The 14,766-nt window shown below is 40.2% G+C and overlaps 1 protein-coding gene across 2 annotated transcripts in view; it reads right to left on the minus strand.

Annotated features, from left to right (window-relative positions):
- The window catches only part of CACNB4 (calcium voltage-gated channel auxiliary subunit beta 4), a 251,769-nt gene that overhangs the window by 139,077 nt on the left and 97,926 nt on the right, over window positions 1–14,766 (minus strand). The gene's annotated exons all lie outside the window — the stretch shown is intronic.

Here is a 14,766-nt window from a genome sequence, read left to right on the forward strand (position 1 = left end):
AGCTTTGTACCCTAAATGCTTCATTCCATAGAAGATCCTCAATAAATACTGATTGCAGGAACTGAATGACAAATATGAAAAGAAAACCCATATTTTGAGCCCTGATGACGTTGCCTCAATCATAATCCATGCAGCCTAGTCTAGTAGATGTTTGAGATCTCAGGGGGAGTCAACAGAGAAGGAAAAGAGCCAGGACTCTGTGAGGTCAATTTTAGAGCTGCTGTAGATTTAAAAAACAAACCACAGGGGCCGGCCCGGTGGCGCAGCAGTTAAGTGTGCACACTCTACTTCGGCGGTCTGGGGTTCGCAGGTTTGGATCCCCGGCACGCATCAATGCACTGCTTATTAAGCCATGCTGTGGCGGTGGCCCATATAAAGTAGAGGAAGATGGGCACAGATGTTAGCCCAGGGCCAGTCTTCCTCAGCAAAAAGAGGAGGATTGGCATTGGATGTTAGCTCAGGGCTGATCTTCCTTACAAAAAAAAAAAAAAAAACACGCACACAAAATGGAGAGAGGTGTTGGAAACTCGGGTCTGAGCTAGACTCAGGTCAGTGGTAGAGGCTCTTCTTGTGTAGAAGCTATGGGCAGAGGGAATATTGGTCTATGATAGATGGATGACAGATGGTAGTATTTGGGTCCTGGGACATTTCCCTAAACTTTGTTCCCTCAGAACATATTTTTGGAGAAATATCTATTTCCATTTAGAAAACAGTGCCAGACCATGTTCCCCTCAAGGGCAGGAACTATGTCTTATTCATCTTGTTAATATACCTCTCTATGACCCAGTGCCTATCAAAATAACAAGAAAATAGATGTTCAATAACTACATTGGAAAAAGCTAAATAAACTAGAGTGATATAGATGACCTCTACAATACAACATAGCACTGAGGGGACCATGTGTCTCAAGTTCTATCATATCTCATGCAGCCTTAGGCAACAGGCATGCTAGAACTTCAACATGGGAGTAGGGAAATCTGACTGATTCCAAAATACTGAGCTTAGAGTAGCAATGCTCATTCTAGATCCCACCTGCAAGTGGACCTAGAGCTTTAAAAATATTGCTACACTTGAGTAGGATTATCTCAATGGATTGGTCTTAAGCTTCAGGTTGATAGTTTTTAGTTTCTGCAACTCAAGTGAGCGGTTAGGAGAGAATGGTGGTTTTGGTGCACACTGCTGAGCTTTGATTCCTCTATTATTCTATGTGGCCAAGATGATGAAAAGCCATAGTATCCACTCTCTATTTCTTGCTTTTAGCAATAAACCCCATTCCACCCCCAATTTTAGCAAGGCATATGACTCTCCAACTAGAAACTACATTTCACAGCCTCCCTTGCAGCTATATGTGACCCTGTTCTTGACAACAGAATATGAGCAAAAGTAGTGTGTTCAACTTACACATCACATCTTTGAAAGGATACTGATTACCCACCATATGCTCTCTTTCCTATTCCCTTGAATGTGGTGCTGATGAACCAATTTCCACCATACAGATAGAGGATCAAGAGTTATTAGGCTAAAGAAACCTGAGTCAGTAAATGACCTGTGCAGAGGGCTACTCTGCTGTCCTAGACTGCTCTCCTGCACCATTGAGTGAAAGAGAAAGACACTTCCATCTTATCTAGGCATCCTTACCCGGAGATCTCTTTGTTGAAGCAGCTTAGGCTAACTAATACCAGCTGCAAAAGTAACTAAAATACAGAGATCATTAGACCAGAAACAAGGCAACCAAAAAAATATGTCCAGAAGGTAGGCACTGAACTCAGAAAAAGGCACCCCACGAGGTTGTATTATTTTTTCTAATTCTTCTTTCACAAAATGCTGACAAAACCAAGATGGTGGTCAGTTACAGCAAATCCCCCTCCCACCCCCTTCATTCCCACTAAAATCAGAACATTGTTATATAAATGTTTAGTCACTATAAGCCTGTTTATTTTCTGAAACCAAAGATTAGGGACAAAAATAAAATGTTGGTAAGCTAAAAACACACATAAATTACCAATTTTATACTGTTTTCTCAAAGCCCAAATGAATTCAAATAAAATCTTCAACTCTGGGCCGGCCCCGTGGCTTAGCGGTTAAGTGCGCTCGCTCTGCTACCGGTGGCCCGGGTTCAGATCCTAGGCGCGCACTGACGCACTGCTTGTCCGGCCATGCTGAGGCCACGCCCCACATACAGCAACTAGAAGGATGTGCAACTATGACATACAACTATCTACTGGGGCTTTGAGGAAAGAAAAGGAGAAGGATTGGCAATAGATGCTAGCTCAGAGCAGGTCTTCCTCAGCAAACAGAGGAGGATTAGCATGGATGTTAGCTCAGGGCTGATCTTCCTTACAAAAAAAAAAAGAAATCTTCAATTCTATCGAGTTTTTGAATTGAAGTAAACCATTACAAAAGAGAAAAATATTCACCACCCCTTAGCAAAGTCCATAAGGATTTCCTCGTAAAGATTTGGATTTTCAATATAATTTCTCTTAGTTCCCAATCTGTTTGGTCATTTCCTTTGCAGTATTGGATGGAAAATTCATTGGAACGCTAAGCCCAAAGACTTTCCCCATGAGGCACAAATGGAAACAAGCTGACTGACTTGATCTAAATTCCAATTCTCAGAAGTAATTCTTGCATCAAATATTCAAGGAAAATAGCAATCATCTCCATAGAAAATAGTATAAGTTTGGGGACAAATAATACAATAATATACATTCATATTGATAGAAAATAGAGGAGAATATAAAAATATTATCAATAATCCCTTATATCTGTAGGCATGTCTCGTAAATGCAAAAGCATAAACAAACTAAACATAAAGACTTTGGTCACACACACACACACACACACACACACACAGGGCTTTGCAAAGTTGTCCAGCAATGCATTTTTCTTAATAACAGAAAGTGATTTCTCAAATACTTAAGAAAGACAGATTGGAAATTAAAAATAGCAATACCCAAATAAACATTTAAGTGCCATGTACTTCATAGTGCCACAAACTCACTGCATTTCTGAACCTTGTGTGGGACACTAAGTTATAAATACTACTTGACCCCCTGGTCTTGTGTAACTTAGAAATTTATTTTCTTTTAACCTGGGAAAGATAATAGCATCACAATTTTCAAAAACAGTAGTTTAAAATAAATTATTTCTAATAGTCCCTCTAAGTTACTCTTTCAACATCAAATTAGTTCTAAATAAATATAAAACACCACAAGATAGTAAACTAATAACTAGTCAATCTGGAAATAATGTCAAATCATAATGCTCCCTAGGTTTCTTGGGCTCCTCTAACCATCCATGTAAACCTACTGTTACCAATTTCACCTCACTCTGGTGGGACTCCAACCCACATTCAGAGGAGCTCCGAGGAGGGGGCTCTGAGTGGGCCTCGTATCCACATCTGTCCCTTCCCTGGAGAGTTCTTTTCTGTTTGAAACCGAAGCTGAGTGTTCAACGGCACAAGCTTTTATTCAATGGCCAAAGAATGGAGAAGTGGGAACTATATTCACAAATCAACTTCTCAGCTCTTGGGGTGAGTAAGCAGCTGTTATAAGGGGTTGCGGCAATGACGGGGGGGAATTTTCATAGTATTTGGGGGACAGGGCAGGCTTTTCAGGGGAACAAGGGTGCCAGCTCTTTTCTTTCCTTATTTAGTCATATCTTGCCATTGCCATGGCAATCGTAAACTGTCATGGTGCTGGTGGGGGTGTGTTATGTAGCATGGAAATGTATGACAATGAGCGTATGATGAGCCACGGGGTCTACGTCAGGTCAAGTCAGACTGCCACGTTGCCCTCAATTGATTTTAACTGGTTCCGACTATATGTCTCAGTCATCTCCTCCTTCCTCTCACTGTGGTTTCCTGTAAGCTAAAGAGAACATTTTAGGCTTGTTCTGAGCAGGACTGTGGTTAACGTCTTATGGGTCCAGGGGCCGGGGTAACGCTATGGATCACATGAACATGGAGCAACTGTTTTAACATGATTGCGATATGCTGACACACAATGAAAGAGATACTAACGGACACTACTCGTCCATTCCAGAAAACAAGGGGGAAATTCATAAACACACTGCTCTCAGAGTACTATCAGCAGGCATTAAGAAAAGGAATATTATTAGCAAATGTTCAGATTTACCTAACGTAAGAAGAAATTATGAGCTTTTACCTACCAGGTACCTTTAAAGCTTTCCATCGAAATCTTGAACTAAAAGACAATGTCAGGCAGACAGCCTGTGGTCCTCAACTAATATAGGCTTACTTTTAAAGATTTTATTTATTTTACTTTTTCCCCCCAAAGCCCCAGTAGATAGTTGTATGTCATAGCTGCACATCCTTCTAGTTGCTGTATGCGGGACTCGGCCTCAGGATGGACGGAGAAGTGGTGCCTCGATGCGCACCCGGGATCCGAACCCGGGCCACCAGCATTGCAGCGCGTGCACTTAACCACCAAGCCACAGGGCCGGCCCTATAGGCTTACTTTTAAAAAAGATTATCTACTAGAATAGTTAGACATTAACCAACTTTGGAAATCATGCTATCTGGAAACAAGCAAGTCAGCTACTAAAGTTTGGAAAGAAGAATAAAAGATTCAGTAAGAGAGGGGATGACTGAGCTAATTTCACAGCCAGTAGAGTCATTCATTTCCTTTCACATTCAACTCTTATAGGTTGTGTTTACTTCATTTAACCATATACTTGATGAACATAAAACAACCAGAAAGATTTGAAGGGGTGGAAATCACGGGAAATTTTCCCAACATCACATAACTCGGAAACCATAAAAGAAGAGAATAAAATATATTTTTCATTATATTTGTCCTCCATCTACTTATCTACTGCCATCTCTACTTTACAATGTCTTTCTCACTTTATCTTGATTTCATCTACTCTTTAACTTTCCCCAAAACCTGTGCTTATGATCCAGTTTCCTGTTGCTTCATGCTTGAAGCCAACTTAAGCATTCTTCTAGCCTACTGAAATTTTCCACAAATCTTTCCTTCACAGATCAACTCTCTACTTTATAATGAGATCTTCCACTGCTATTCTTCCACAAAATTTTTGTTTCTAAAGCATTTTCAATGAGTATATTTATTTTTCTGACTATAAAAGTAAAATTTGTTCTTTAAAAATGTGGGATTGTAGAAAACTTGCAAAATTCAGAAAAGTACTAAGACAAAAATAAAAATCTGTAGTCTTACCACTGAAATATGATTACTGTTAATACTTTGGTATCTTTCGCTTTATGCATTTTGTTTCACATATTTTAGAACATGCTATATGTAAACTTCTGTATTTCCTTAATAACAACACAAGCATTTTATCACATTACTAAAAACTCCTCATAAACATAATTTATTACAATTACCTAATATTGCATCATATGAATATACTATGCTGTTCCCATTGCTTTGCTCTTATAAATAATGCTGGAATTGTATTAGTCTGCAATTCAGATTATTTTCTTGGGCTAGACCCCCAGATATTCTTGGGTCAAAGTATATGAACATTTTAAGCCTCTTAATTACATTCCCAAATGCTGTACAGAAAGATTCCACCAGTTTATATACCTATTAGTTCAATGTGGAGTGCTAGTTCTTAGGTCTATCACCAGCAATGAGGCAATGGAGACCTAAGGGTCTAATATTTTTTAATCTGTTAATTTGATATGCAAAAAGTGGCATCTCACTGCTGCTTTAATTTGCATATTTTTTGCTAGTGAACATATACATAACAGTGCATTTTTTCATAAGCCTGGCAAATTTACTGTCTCTGAGTGAGGAACTTCCACATCTAAATAACAGAGACTGTGATGTTCTTGTCTCTAGTCTCTTTGGAAAGTCCTATGAAAATGGCATCTGAGGCAATGACTCTCAACAGTGGCAGAAGATCAGAATCACCTACAAGCTTTTTTACAATCCATTTACACTCTAGAAACTCAAACTCAGTAGAGGTCGTATCATCTATATTTTCTAAAAATTCCACTGCCATTTTAGTAGGCAGCTGAATGAGAAGACCACTGGGCTAAGACTGCAACAGTTAAATATCACACCTGTCAGGTGAGTAAGCTACTGCATGCCATTCCTTAGGCATATGATGAAGGGCATCATGCCCTAAACTATCATTTTATTCTATGGTGCTGACCTTACCTCCATAAAGCAAGTTATTCACCTTGTGAGATCTACTTTTGCCGAGCGACATAACACTGCCCACATATCTTAGTCTCATTCCTAAGAATGATCTTGTTTCACATGAAAAGAAAGTAATCTAAATACTGATGTACCTTTTGTTTATATACCCGGCACTTGGTAGAAGTATTTATACAGTAGGTAGGATAAGCATCTGGTGTGAATTTCCAAAATGGCACCTCTTCCAACTCAAGGAGAGCCTCTGCCTATATTCTTTGGGCCAGGGATAAGTCTTCATATTATCTACCAATTTATAGTGATGCTTACCAAAATATGAAATCATAGCTAACCCTTGGACCTAACCCCAATCCCACTTCCATCTCTAAACAACCAATTACTCCCTTTGCATACTATTAAGCATCATACCGGAACAGTCTGTGGCTACTGACACTGGTGTCACATGGCTTAGCAAACTCATCAACCAAAATAACCTGGGCTTAGGCCTGATCTCATTCTCAGAGTTAGGTTAGCTAACACTATAATGGGTGGAAATATGGGGGAAAAAGAAGATCTGATATTAGAGAGAAAAGTTTCCTCCATATCAACTCTGGTAAATCCCATTTTGCTGGAATATACTAGCATAAGAACAGCCTGGGCCCAACCAGACTCCCCTAGCACTGCCTAGACCTGCGTGCCCCCTTTAGCCTAACCCCCTACCGGGGGTCACAAATTGAATGGTTATAAATCATCAGCACAAGAAGCTCTGCAAGAGTTGTTGCAGAGATTGTTTCTTTCCCTCTCAGGTGCTAAAAGTAGTTAGCCCCTACCACCATAGAGAGACCATTCTGGAAGGAACAGATGGAAGGAGATCACCAACTTAAGTGCTGAGAACCAGTACTCACACTGTTGGGTCAGAATGGAATGAGTAAATTCATGTCCTTGATAAATCCATAAGTGGAAAACTCATTCCAATTTTCCAACCCAAAAAGTAAGGAACAGATTTTCAAAATTAGGTAAAATATGAGTCCAAATGAATTATTTTATCTGTTCTGCCAATAAATTCCCTCAAGTATCAGCATTACCACGCCAACCACCTTGGGCTCTTGGTACAAATTAATTGACAATGATGGATACGCTATTTGAACTTCAAAAATTAAATCTTTATATGGCAATGAATATTCTTTATGGATTACTACTGCAGCTCAGGGAGGTACTTCAATCTCTGGGCTTGGTTGAGTTCACAAAAGCAAAGTGAACACTCTGCTTCATTCTGTTCATCCCTCTCCAGGGGCCACTTTGCCTGCCTTTGGATTGTTTCTGCCATGGACAACATCTTCAAAAAAGCCTCAGGACAGAAATGCTTGGAGGCCACTGAGCATAATAAGCTGTGATGATGCATCCAAAAGAAAGTGACTTTGTTGATGTTTTGAACTAAGTAAAAGAAAAAAGCATTAACAAGTGCACCAAACTTGATGACTGGAATTAGCAAACCAGGACACATATACAGAAGTATAATCACAAGGTCACGCATTCACACCTAGGCATTTAGCTGTGTGTCACTGTAAATCACCATACCAGCACTTTCCCTCCTTTTCGTTTTTTTAATTTTTTAAATTTAGTGCCATTACAAATGCTGTTAACTCAGATAACTTAGTACCTATGCACAAGGAGAGTGAATCAGTTTTGACGAGAACCACCAATTTAAATGTCTTCCCTTTTGTATATTTCCATTTCCAATGACAATATCTCAGTCACTATGTATCATTCTCTGGTGTTCATTCTTGAGGATTTATACATCTGTATACATTTGCCAGAAAAATGTCTTCACATATATTCATTAGAGATTGTGCCCCTCTGTTCGAAAATTTGATTCCATGAATAATCTTTATATTCCTTTTTTATTACCAAATAATTTATTACCAAATGAAATACAATCTTTTTAAAAAGATATAACTTTGAGATGAGGATACACTGTTAAAATAATCTAGAAATCAAAGTAAAGTAAAATCTCAATGGGAAGTTGTTGCAAGTGATTGACTGTAAATTAATGTTACTATCTATTTTTTTCCAAAGAAAAGTCAAAGTGGACAACAACAGCAAAGGGATGGACAAACCAGCCTCCCTACCCAAGGACACAACTTCCCCTATTTAATCCTCTAAATGTGTCTCTCAGTCACTCATATTCACTTGTTCTCTGGCCCCACTGAGTTCTCCAGACCCTAAACACCTCCAATTTCAACTAATAACATCAGCCTTTCCTTTGTTCATTTCAACCATATCCTGGTAGAATCTAAAACCCTCCTTCTCCACTCTACACCAGAGTGGGTAAACAGTCTGATTAAAAAAATAAATCAAAATTATGCAGATGCAGCCTCATGACCTCCACTGGTTTCTCAATACTTCTCAATACTCCCTACTACTTAGTTTTAGTCAGCTCAGGCTGCTGTAACAGAATACCGTATCTGGGTGGCTTAAACACAAACATTTATTTCTCTTAGTTCTGGAGGCTGGGAAGTCTGAGATCAGGAAGCCAGCAGATTTGGTGAGAGCCCTCTTCCTGGTTTGCATACAGCCATATGCTCATATAGTGGAGACAGCAAGATCTGCTGTCTCTTCCTCTTCTTATAAGGGCACTAATCCTGTCATGGGGACCCACCTTCATGACTTCATCTAACCTAATTACCTCTCAAAGGGTCCGTCTCCAAATACCATCACATTGGAAATTAAGGCTTCAACATATAAATTTGGGGGGGACACAAACATTCTGCCCATAAGAACTGCCCAGCACTCCTTCTGTAACTATCATCAGTTTTCCCCTCAGTCAACACAAATCTTCACCAATCTGAAACTCCTACCTCATTCCCCTTCTTTTACCATTAACACATTATCTGACTCCCTACTCCCCGGGGGGAGAACATATCGACATTCCCTGAATTTCCTGTTCCATCCCACATATTAGACATTCCGTTCCATTTCGGTAGAAAAGGTATCCCTCCTCCTTCTATGGTTGATCTCTTCATCTGTGCTAAGAATTCCAATTTCTCTGGTCTGACTCTATATGCTCTTTTGACTATAACTTCTCTTCTGGCTGTTACCCTTAACACAGAAACATGCTCAAGTCCCCTTCACTTTCAAGAACAACCACCCTTCCCTGGCCTTGCCTCTTGCTGTTATCACCTTATTTCTATCTTTCCTTCATAGCCAGCATCCAGTGAGTGTATCTACACTCTCAATCTTCATTTCTTCTATGCTATTATTCAGTTTTTGTAACCTGGCCTTTATCCTCACCTATGACTCAAACTGTTCTCACCAAGGTCGCCAATGACCTTTCTGTCGCTACATCTAATAGAATCTCATCTTTCATGACTGCTGACACTTGCTGACCTGCTTTCTGTTGGAAACTCTTTGGCCACCTCTCCAATTTCCCAAAAATTTCACGTCCAGCTCTCCCTTAGCTTCAACCATCTTCTGATAACCCATACATAAATATGTTCAGTTCAAATGCAGGTCTGGAGTTTCAGAACCAGATATTCAACTTCCTTCCAGATATCTCTACTCAGATGTCCCACAGTCCAGACAGGTTAGACTCGACATATCCAATAGTGAACTCTTCTCCATCTCCTTTGAAACCAAGTCCTGGTATCATAAAACAGAACGGTACTTCCACCCAGACTGTCCAGTTTAGAAATTTGGGGATCATCCTTCATGCTTCCCTTTCCTTTCTCCACTAAACCCCATGTTCTGTTATTATTACCCCTAACACATTTTGAACCCTCTTTTCTCAATCGCTAGGAGTTTAGGCTCTCCTAATTTTTTCCCTGCATTATTGTGACAGCTTTCTTACTAGCCTTCTTGCCTCCACTCGTGCCCACCTCTCAAGTCCCACATATCTTCCCATTTTAATACCAAAATATTCTGCAAATCTCATCTTATGACTCTCTGCTTAAACAACATCAACAGCACCTCCCTTTCTTTGGGATAAAATTCAAATTCTTTTATGGATAAAGTACAAATCACTTCCTGACAGGACCAGTCTCATCTCCTGCATGACTTCCTCACACCATGTGCTCCAGCCATACCGTATTGTAGTCCCTGAAGTACTTACACTTGCTATCCTGTGTTTCTGAACACATTGAACCCTCTTCCTCAAAAAATGTTTCCCTACCTCATTCCCTTTACCTTATTCTCTCTACTAGTCATTCAAAAGTCAGCCTAGGCATCTCCGCACTTGGAAGCCTTGCCAAAAGCACACTCCTCTTGGGACAGAGATTACATGTCCCTGCTGCAGGGTCTCCCAAATCCAGGCGCCACCACATCACAGCACTTACCACCTGTCCCCACACTCAGGTGAGAACAGGAGCTCCAGGAGGAACAGGGACAGCATCTTGTTGCACCATTGATTCCTTAATAACCATTGCAGTGCCTGCTACACAGAATGTGCTCCCCAATTTTTTTAATACATGAAGAGTTCTATGAAATCTGGGATTAATCTCATCACTGGTAAAGGAGTCTCTATGAAACACATTCCGATCCCTTTTACTCTCTAATTATACCTAACACACCAATGTCACGACGCTGATCCTGAGGAAGCCACAATTTCAACTGGGCAAGCAAAGAGAACACGCAAGCAGTCAGTCAACTGCATCGGAAAGAGATTACTGTGTGCAGAGACATGTAACAAGGGATGTGAGGAGAATTTTCAAAAATTAATTTAATAAAATGACAAATAAGTGGGGCCAGCCCCGGTGGCCTAGTGGTTAAGTTCTGCACACTCCACGTCGGCGGCCTGGGTTTGGTTCCCGGGCGCGGATCTACACCACTTATCTGTCAGTGGTCATGCTGTGGCAGCAGCTCACATACAAAAAGAGGAAGATTGGCAGCAGATGTTTGCTGAGGGCAAATTTTCCTCAGCAAAGAAAAAGAAGTGTATTTACACTCTAATATTTGTTTAAAATGTCATTTTAGAATTTTGTTTTCCAATTGGGATTTGGTAAACTGTGTAGCTATACAAAATGACAATCTAGTGGGAATAAATTTGCAAAGAATAACATATGGCATACATTTTATACTAAAATTCTTTCAAAAACTGTGTGTCTGAGTCCTATTTATCTTTAGACCTTTGGTTACATCAGAAAAATCTGACAGAAGCCTGCTCATGATGAAACTAGGATTATCTCTAACATGCTCCCATCACAATAGCATTTACTCAATCTCTTTAGAAAGAGGGCTTGGGTATTGCTCTAAACAATGGATTTGGACAGCTCATCACCTTCTAACTCAGAGTTCAGCTCCAGATTAGCTTCAGGACTCTGAGCATAGGAGTTCCATTTTGGAGACCCAATTTAGCTCTTATTCATCAATAACACTTAAGACCAAAATATCAGATTGGATGAAGCCCAGCCTGGGGAACCAGTCTTCCCAGAAGTTGGTCTTCGTAATTGTTAAGCTCACTGTGAAATATGTTTTCATGTTGCTCCCTAACAAGACAACTGGTGACCAGATGACTTTTCCTTGTCTCATCTCACAATTCTGTATATGTGGTTCTGAATTGGGAGTAGCCATTAGGTGCCAAACAACACACACATAATTGAAAATGGGGCATAAAGAATGTGCTTCTAACTTTCTGAAGCCATAACCATCTGAATGCAAGCCTTCTGGAAGCCTTTTTTTGACATGACCATAAGAAATATATAACCCTTTTCTTCACCTTTCCATTTCTCTGGATTCCAATTTTTTTAAAAAAAATCTGGAAGTATTGTCTTTCTCTACAGGGTGTTAAAAGGAGACGCTCAAAGAGATGCTTCTAATGATTTCTTCATTATTTCATGATGGCAGTTGGCTTCCCCCAAAGCAGACCCTACGACAAAGGACTTTAGGAGTGATCTCAGGAAGCAGGAATGAGGGAGACAGGACAGTGAATCAAGGAAGAAGGAAAAGCCAACGAAGAATACATTCCTGATTTGCCATTTCAGGTAACTGGGGCTTAGTCCCATTGAGGACTTCTGAGCAACAGAGTAAAATGCCCTTCCGAATTGCCCCTTCGAAGGACTACAATTTAGGGCATTTATCATCAACTGTCCTGACCCATTATACCACCCCTGCATTTGGGAACAGGCTTTGGCAAGGATTGAGTAAACTCCAGAAGCTTCACCGGGAAACCCTGAGGCAAAAAAGAGAGAAGGTAAGCAGGCTTCAGGCACAGGAACTGTCCACACGGCTGTAGCTGAAATCCAAGGTGTGCCAAGGTGTGGCACGGGGCCCAAAAAGTGCCAGCCATAGCTAAAGATGGGCATAAGATTCTCTAGGCAGTGTGGCAAGCTACACTTACTACTTTTAAAAAGCACTCTTCTCTTCAGTTTGTCCCATTTCCTGGGTATTTTAATTAATAATGCTGCGCATTCACTCCCTGCATTATCAGTTTATCTTTCAAATAATTAAGAATGAAATATAAGGGCAACTATGGCTTTGGGAGGTTGTTAAGTACATAACTATGGAGAGAAAAGAAATACAATAACCATTGGCAGGAACCACTAAGTGGATACCTACTCTGGAGGGTTTTCACTTACCAACACAAAGTTCTAGTTTTTTCTGTAAACAGCATAGCTGTTTCACATGTCTTTATGATAGTTCCTGACAGGTGTGAATGCAAATTGGCACCTTGGGGAGCAAATTTAAGTTTCTGGGAAAGCTGCAAGCAGACCCTAGCCACCATGTCAATCAAGGATGCAACTCTTAGCCCCATTTCTTCCCTTATTCCAACTGGGATCCATTCTGTCATCCCTAGAAAAAGTTGATGCTATGAGCACACTTAGTGAATGCAAGCTGAGCATTTCACATCCTTTGACTGACTTTTACTCCTCCAAAATCAAGGTCAAGCCATTTACTAAAGAAGCTTTGGAAATATTCTATTTCCTAAATTGTAAATGGTTTTGCAAGCAATGCAAACAGAAAACTTCAGTTCTTGATACTGTCAAAATGACACCTTCATAGGCTTCCAAATTTAGTAATTACTGTTTTCCTCACACCCACTGACAGGGCTGAAATTGAGTGGATCTCACAAGGTTCTCAACTCTGGTACCTTTTTTTGGTAGGTGTGGAAGAAAGGACAAGAAAATATCTTGGATAAGGGCACAGTCAGAGATGTTGAACCATGTTTTCTTAACACCTTTTTTAACTCTCAAGGCTTTACCCACAAGCTTTCCTCTTGTTAGGAAACACATTTTTGATCACTAACTATATCAAGAAACACTCTTTGAGACAAAGTAATTTATAGATACCACTTTTGTTTGACCCAGGAAGCCCAGACCTACTTTCAGGGACAGGAACTAGGGGCCTGGGGCCCAGGAGAGATGATATCATGGGAGCCAGTCAAAGTTGCGTCAGACCAGAAGGAGCATAGGGCAAAAGTGGCAGAGCAAGGATGAAGCAACACAGCAGTGAGAAATCCATAGGCCAGGGGAGGCAAGCAAATTGCGAGGTGCCGGGGAAGTCATCAGAAAAGTAGGCTAGCTCCAGAGGCTACTTCTCTGAACAAAGGGGCATAGGTTGGGGACCACTTTTAAAGTCGAAATGGATAAACCCAAAGAAACACATTTGGAGAAGATCAGTCTAATATGCCAAACATCCTCATACTGAGGTTTAAATTTTACTGCAATCTGGAAAACAGTCCCTTTTCTGCAGGATGCCTCATGGGCTCCTTAAGCAAGCATGCTTGTCTGCCTAGCCTACATCTAGTAGATACATCATTTAGGCCAGGTTCCTTTTAGCCCACTAATTTCTACCAGCCTTGCAAATTCTTGCAATGACTTTTGTGCCCAAGCAAAAACAGAAAATAAACTTACACTTGATGCCCTTATGCTGATCAAACTAGGAATTAGATAAATCTGCAGAAACTTTGATTTTTAAGCTTTTCAGAAGTTTATACTCAGCAAGACATATTCCAAATTATTACTGGCCCACTGAATACCTCCAAAAGATTGGCAAGCATAAATGCCAACGTAACTACCAACATGACTATCCCCTTAGATACACACCAGGAGTGTTTTTATCCTTTAAATGATACAAGTAAAAATGTACCTTGAAAACTCTCCCAGACAATGGCAATAAACCACAAGGCCAATGCAGTAATGAAAATGAAAAAACATCTTACGTGAACTTTTTCAGTGTAAGATTGTGGCTTGTATTTGTTCAGTCATGTGCTTACCACAAAAGGAAGCTAGTACATTAGATTTAATAAGCATTAGCAACAAAAATAACGCGCTAAATTTATAGACAAAATGACTCAAAGCATAATACTACTAACAGAGATGTTTCATTAAAGTCTGTTTGTCATTTGCAAGTCTGCGAGCCTGGCAGTATTGCCTGGCACTCTGGCCTTATGCTGTAACACCACCCACTAGTACCTGCTAGAGCTATCAATTGCTCCTGAGATGAGGCAAAGTTTTCCTTGGCCCGGTTTACTTAAACATTTATTCCAGCTCCCCAAATAGCTTTGATTCTACCAAATTGTTGTAGGGCTGACCTTGCAAACAAGTTCAAAGCAGTTCAAAGTCTGCAAAGTGAAAATCTGCTTTTAGACGAATGGTTGGAGCAAGTCCTTATTAAGAAGAAATGCTGTCTTCTGCTTGTTGTTTTTCTCATA

This window comes from Ceratotherium simum, chromosome 9 (genome assembly GCF_057802395.1).
Source record: "Ceratotherium simum simum isolate JZ-2026a chromosome 9, ASM5780239v1, whole genome shotgun sequence".
In the NCBI taxonomy this organism is placed as follows: Eukaryota; Metazoa; Chordata; class Mammalia; order Perissodactyla; family Rhinocerotidae; genus Ceratotherium; species Ceratotherium simum.